This window comes from Anopheles stephensi, unplaced genomic scaffold, assembly GCF_013141755.1.
Source record: "Anopheles stephensi strain Indian unplaced genomic scaffold, UCI_ANSTEP_V1.0 ucontig164, whole genome shotgun sequence".
Classification (NCBI taxonomy): Eukaryota; Metazoa; Arthropoda; class Insecta; order Diptera; family Culicidae; genus Anopheles; species Anopheles stephensi.
The window spans coordinates 33,750-39,954 of record NW_023405085.1 but is presented as its reverse complement, the minus strand read 5'-3'; the positions used below and the strand labels follow the sequence as shown (position 1 = coordinate 39,954).

General features: G+C 58.9%; 1 non-coding gene across 1 annotated transcript; it reads right to left on the bottom strand.

The window, feature by feature from the left end:
* Nucleotides 1-672: 672 nt before the first annotated feature.
* Nucleotides 673-830, bottom strand: LOC118515560. The gene has a single exon (XR_004907226.1). It is a non-coding gene; the product is annotated as a 5.8S ribosomal RNA (ribosomal RNA).
* Between the last annotated feature and the right edge of the window lie 5,375 nt (nucleotides 831-6,205).

Sequence of the window (6,205 nt, the reverse complement as noted above, 5' to 3'; positions counted from 1 at the left end):
GACTTGAACTGTTTGCACCGTGCGTAGCAGATAACGGACCGGTCCAGTACACGGCATCGGACAGACGAGGCCCCCTCGTCGTCCCTACGTGCTGAGCTCTTCCCGTTTCGCTCGCAGCTACTCAGGGAATCCCGGTTGGTTTCTCTTCCTCCTCTTATTAATATGCTTAAATTCTGAGGGTCGTCACACATCACTTGAGGCCTACAGACTCCACTGTCACAATGATGCGACGGGAGAAGCGGTGATAAATCACCCCTGTCGTGCTAACCTCACTCACCACACGGCGTGAGCACGTCTCGCGACTGCAACTGGATGCGAGGAAAGATACGAGCGCGTTGGGCCGCAAGTGTTACTCGACCCGAGCCAACCGGTGGAAGTCCCCGTGCAATTGGTGATAACCTTATATGCTGTGGTGGATACATCCGTTGGTTGATACTAGAGGTCGAACCGTGCGACTTGACGCGCGCTCGCTCTTCACCCATGCTCACATGTGTGTGTGTGTGTTTAGGTTTGTGTACCATACCTCGTATGTCTCTCTGTGTTAGCACTCTCACTTTCAGCGCCCACGGTCCCGACAAGGATGCGGATCCGAGCACGCCATGCTGCGACAGCCTACCCCCCTATGATGGGGTCAGGACGGTCAGTTTGGTTAGAGTGTTGAGATAACTTGGTAGGCACTCAAGGATGTGTGCATCGGTCGGGTTGAGTCGTCCGATGCGCCATATGCGTTCAACGTGTCGATGTTCATGTGTCCTGCAGTTCACATTCTGACGCGCATTTAGCTGCGGTCTTCATCGATCCATGAGCCGAGTGATCCCCTGCCTAGGGTTTAACGTACACACCGAACTAGTTGATGAATGGAACCGAAGTCCATCCATCCATTATACACATACCAACACACAACTCTGGTTCCCTAGTACCACACTGCAGGCGCCCACGGCCCCGACGGATGCGGAGCCGAGCACGCCAAAGTGCGACTGTCGATCACCCCGTTGTGACACGACAATCAGTCAGTGTATAAGGTACCCGGTACTACCAAAGTGTGCGTCTTTACTGACCTTCGCCGAGGCAGTGGTATGTGTATCCCTTTGAAAGAGTTGCTTTCGCTCAACTCTACCAAGTGTGCTACACCATCTTGTGGTTGTAGCGTGCGCGTCAGCATGTGATGCCGACGATGCGTTTGGCAACCTCACTCCCGGACTTGTTTGATCGGTAATGATCCTTCCGCAGGTTCACCTACGGAAACCTTGTTACGACTTTTACTTCCTCTAAATCATCAAGTTCGGTCAACTTCGGCCGTGCCAACTGCAGCTCACGAAGGAACCGCGGAAGGTATGCCTCCAGAGACCTCACTAAATAATCCATCGGTAGTAGCGACGGGCGGTGTGTACAAAGGGCAGGGACGTAATCAGCGCTAGCTAATGACTAGCACTTACTAGAAATTCCAGGTTCATGGGGACCGTTGCAGTCCCCAATCCCAACTAAATGAGCATTTGGGTGATTTCCCGTTCCTCTCGGAATGGGGGCGCCTATTGGCGAGAACACGCTGCTGCCCACATTGTAGCACGCGTGCAGCCCAGAACATCTAAGGGCATCACGGACCTGTTATCGCTCACTCTCACCTTGCTAAACACAAGTTGTCCCGCTAAGCAGGGCAAACTAGTGCGACGACCGCCCGCGAAGGCGCCGCCGCCCCGTAACGTCAGGTGCGCCCGGAGGCACACTGCTGACAGCGTTCTAGTTAGCTTGTTTGAGTCGCGTTCGTTATCGGAATTAACCAGACAAATCATTCCACGAACTAAGAACGGCCATGCACCACTACCCTTAAATTTGAGAAAGAGCTCTTAATCTGTCTTACCTCGATAAGTTCGGACCTGGTAAGTTTTCCCGTGTTGAGTCAAATTAAGCCGCAAGCTCCACTTCTTTTTTTTTTTTTTAAATTGCATTCGTTTATTCATTTAAATTTATAAATGTTTTGCCGCGTTACTTATTTATAAACAATAAACGATACAGAAACACGCATGAACAATTATAAAACGAATAAACCTCTCCATTGCCGGCGGCCTTCCCGACGGAGGCGTAGCCACCGGCTGCAATGGCGTCCCTGACTACATTTAGTAAGGGCACGCGCCCCGCCTAGCTATTCGTAAACGCAACATTAAAAATGAAGGACTTACGTTTACACACCTAACATTAACGAAGCGGGCGTGCCCGCGGTTCGTCGAGTCTCCATTTTTCCTAATACTAACGATGAGTATGTACGCACACACACATGCACACACATAATCACGCTAACACTTTGACGCTTACGGTGGGACAGAACAAACATCCGCACAAAACGTAAACGAACAAGACGGACCTAACTCTCACCGTGCACGCGCACGCTCTCTCTCCCACTGCTGGTCGGGTACGAACATCCGCACAAAGCGGACGACGCAAAATGCCGAACGTACCCGAACCGAGCGCACGCGCGCTCTCTCTCGCCCGACTGTGCTAGAACGAACGACCGCACAAAGCGGAGACGGCAAAATGCCGGTCTCGCCCGGTCGTGTTTTCGCACGCTCGCTGACTGGCCGATCGTTTCGGCCGTAACCGCTCCCACTCAACGCGTAGACGTGTTGGTGGTCGCGATGGCGGCTTCTACGTCGGCCGACATTAAGCCGCGATGGCGATCCTGTCGCTCGTGGCGGCGTTGGCGTTCTCGCGCGCGCCTGTTGGCCCGTCGTCGGGCTAGCTCCTCCTCCGTCGGCGGTGCTCTACTTCGACGAGTTCGGCCCGAACGCAATGGCGGCAATGTACCCGCGCGTAATTGGGCGCGGTATTCCCGCTGCCGTTGGTTCCGCCTTAGCCGACGACGAAGTAACACTTCGGCCGATGGCGGAACCCGTTCGGGCCGAACTGGGCGTTGACTCTCCTGCTGCTGATTGGACGGGTGCTGTTGTTGGTCCATGTCCATCTCCCCGATGGCGGATGTCTGCCGTTGCCGGCGTCTTCGCCGTTGGCCAGCGTTTCTGGCTTCACGGCGGACCTGTTGCCGAACGCGTTCCGCCAGCTCATTGGCGGAAACGATCCCGCCAGCGATGGCCGCGTTTTCGGCAACCTGCTGCTCCAGCCACCTTTGTTGTAGGAAGCTGCAGATCCGCCGTGCTGCCGTGGCCGTTCGCTGCCAAGCCTCCGGGCTCGACAGCAGAAAACGCTCCAGCTCATCGGGGGAAATGACGACGCCGTCCGCGTCCGTCAGGAACTGCACTCTTATGTCGGCGAACCTCGGACAGTGGAACACCACGTGCTCTGCCGACTCCACGGTGTTGTCGGCGCAGAATGGGCAGGTCGGGGCAGAGGTGAAACCCATAGCATGTAGGTACTCCCGGAAGAAGCCATGTCCGGAGAGTACCTGGCTAAGGAAGAAATCAACCTCGCCGTGCTTCCTACCTACCCAGCCGGCAATATCCGGCAGCACGCGGTGAGCCCATCGTAGGAACCTGCTCGCGGTCGGATGAGCGGCATCCTGGTCCCACGATGTCTGCCACTGTCTTATGGTTGCCGAGTGCTCCAGCCGCTTGATGACCTCCTTGTCTATCAGCACCCGCCTCTGCAACGCCCGTTGGTGCCTGGTATAGCACCGCGCGATCTCGTCCACCTGCAGGTGTAGCGGGACCAGTCCAGCCAGCACTACCGCCGTGTCGTAGCCGACGGTACGGAAGGTCCTGGCGACACCTTTCGCCAAAGGTCGCTGCAGCTGCTCCAGTTTCCGCCTGCACCACTGGAACTTCACCGCCTCCGCCCAGATGGGTGCCGCGTATCGCACAACCGAGTCCGCCACTGCTGCCAGCAGCCGACGTTTAGCCATCCTCGGTCCGGCGTGGTTGGACATCACGCCGGTGGCCAGCTTCACCACACGGAGTGCCTTTGCGGTGGCCTTCTCGACGTGTGGCTTCCACGAGAGGTGGTCGTGAAGCATGACCCCGAGGTAGCGTATCGCCGGCTTCGAGCGGACCTCGACGCCGTTGATCACTACGGGCACCGCTGGATGGCCCCGACGCAGACTGGAGATGAGGACGATCTCCGTCTTTTCCGGGGCCAGCTGCAACCGATGTTGCTCCATCCAGGCGGAAATCGCTGCCACAGCTTCCTCTGCTACACCTGCCGCCTCCTCCGGTGTACACCCCTTGGCGAGTACTGCCAGGTCGTCCGCAAAGCCGATGACGGATGCACCTTCCGGCAGCTGCACTCCGAACACGCCGTCGTACAGGATATTCCACAGGGTGGGGCCCAGAATGGACCCCTGCGGAACACCTGCCGTTACTCGGCGTGTTACCGGACCGGAGCTGGTATCATACGTCAGCTCACGGTCGGAGAAGTACTCCTGCAGGATGCTGCGCAGTCCTGAGGGCACTCCTTTGGTCTGCAGCGCCAGTGCTATGGCCTGCCAGTCTGCGGAATTGAAGGCGTTACGGACGTCCAGAGCAACGACAAGCAGGCAGCGCTTGTCGCGTCTATTCGTTCGCCCGAAACTCATCGCAGATCTGGCAGCCTCCATCACCAGCCCAACCGCCTGAAGTGTCGACCGACCACGCCGAAAGCCGAACTGGTATTCGGAGAGGAGCGGCTCCGTCGGCATCTCGATGTGGTCGTTCAGGCGGTTCAGCAGTACTCGCTCGTACACCTTGCCGGGCGTGTCCAGCAACATCACCGGTCTCACCGATGACGGCTCGCCCGGGGGTTTTCCCGGTTTGGGAAGCAGCACCAGCTTCGCCTTCCTCCATTGCCGCGGGAAGCGGCCAGCATCCATCTGCTCCTGGAGGAGCCTCGCGAACGTCGTCGGATGCGCCCGGATGGCAGCCGAAAGGGCAGCGTTCGGCAGTCCATCCAGACCGGGCGCCTTCCGAGGGTTCAGGCCAGCTGCGATGTCGAGCAACTCCTGCTCCGTCACTGGCCTGATGTCGACGCCGTCCGATTCGATGGTAGGCCAGGCAACAGGGGGGTGGTTCGGGCACAGCGCGTCCACAATGCGCTGCAGAACGGCCGGATCGCGTTCTTGTGCGACGCGGCTCCCTCCGAGCCGTCGCAGGAGCTCCCCCTGCCACCTACCCGTCTCATCATCCTCCAGGTGTTGCAGAAACTCATTGTAACGGTCCCGCTTGCTAGCCCGGATCTCAGCTGTCAGCAGCTGGCGGGCCTCCTGGTGCCGTGCAGAAGCTGTTCTGCGGGCTGCCGTGTCGCTAGTCGGTACCCTGCTGTACCGTTCCCAAGCCAGGCGGCAGTTCTCCCGTAGCCGGCCGATTTCTGGTGTCCACCAGTACGCCGGACGTCCTGTGTGGCCGACTGACGGGGAAACCTCCGCCATGATCTCGCTGCACGCCCGGCTCAGGGTTCGGGTCAGGCCCTCAGGGTCCGTGGCCTCCTCCACGAAGTTGGCTGCCCGCAACGCGATGTCGAACAGCTCCCGGCTAAACTCCTTTGCCCGCCAGCGTCTGCCCGCTGCTCTCACTGCTGGTGCTGCTTCTGCTCCCGTAGAGTTGCGGCTCGTTGCCGCCGGCCTTTCCCCCACCTCGAAGCGGATGTACCGGTGGTCGCTGAATGAGTAAGTTCCCAGCATCCTCCATTGCCTGTCGGGGTCCCCGACGAGGTCCTGCCTGCTGATGGAAGTACTGGCGAAGGCGACGTCCACAATGCTCGGGCGAGCGACGCCGTTCCCGAGGAAGGTGGCTTCCCTCCCCAGGTTCAGGACGTCGAGCCCGAGACCCTCCGCCAGCTGTAGCAGTTCCTCGCCCTTCGCGTTGGTCCTGCTGCTGCCCCAGGCGCTATGCCAGGCGTTGAAGTCGCCGGCAAGCAACACTCGGGGGCGTCCTGAGGCGAGCACCTCAATGCGTTGCAGCATCTCGACAAACTGGGGAACCCCGATGCTTGGCGACGCGTAACACGCTATGATCGTGACGCCTGCCACGTCCGCCGCCACGATGCCGGGAAAACTCGAGCTCCAGATCCGCTGAACCGGGTGGGAGTATCCGCTCGCGACAATGGCCACCAGCCTGTCGCGGTCCACCACCCAGTTTGCGTTCCCGTCCGGAACCGAACTCAGCTCGCACACCACCATAACGTCCACCCGCTCCGTCCGCATTGTGTGGAGAGCCAGGTCCTGCGCACTCCGACTCCTGTTGGTGTTAACCTGCAGGACCTGGAGGTGGCTCCCCACAGACATGCT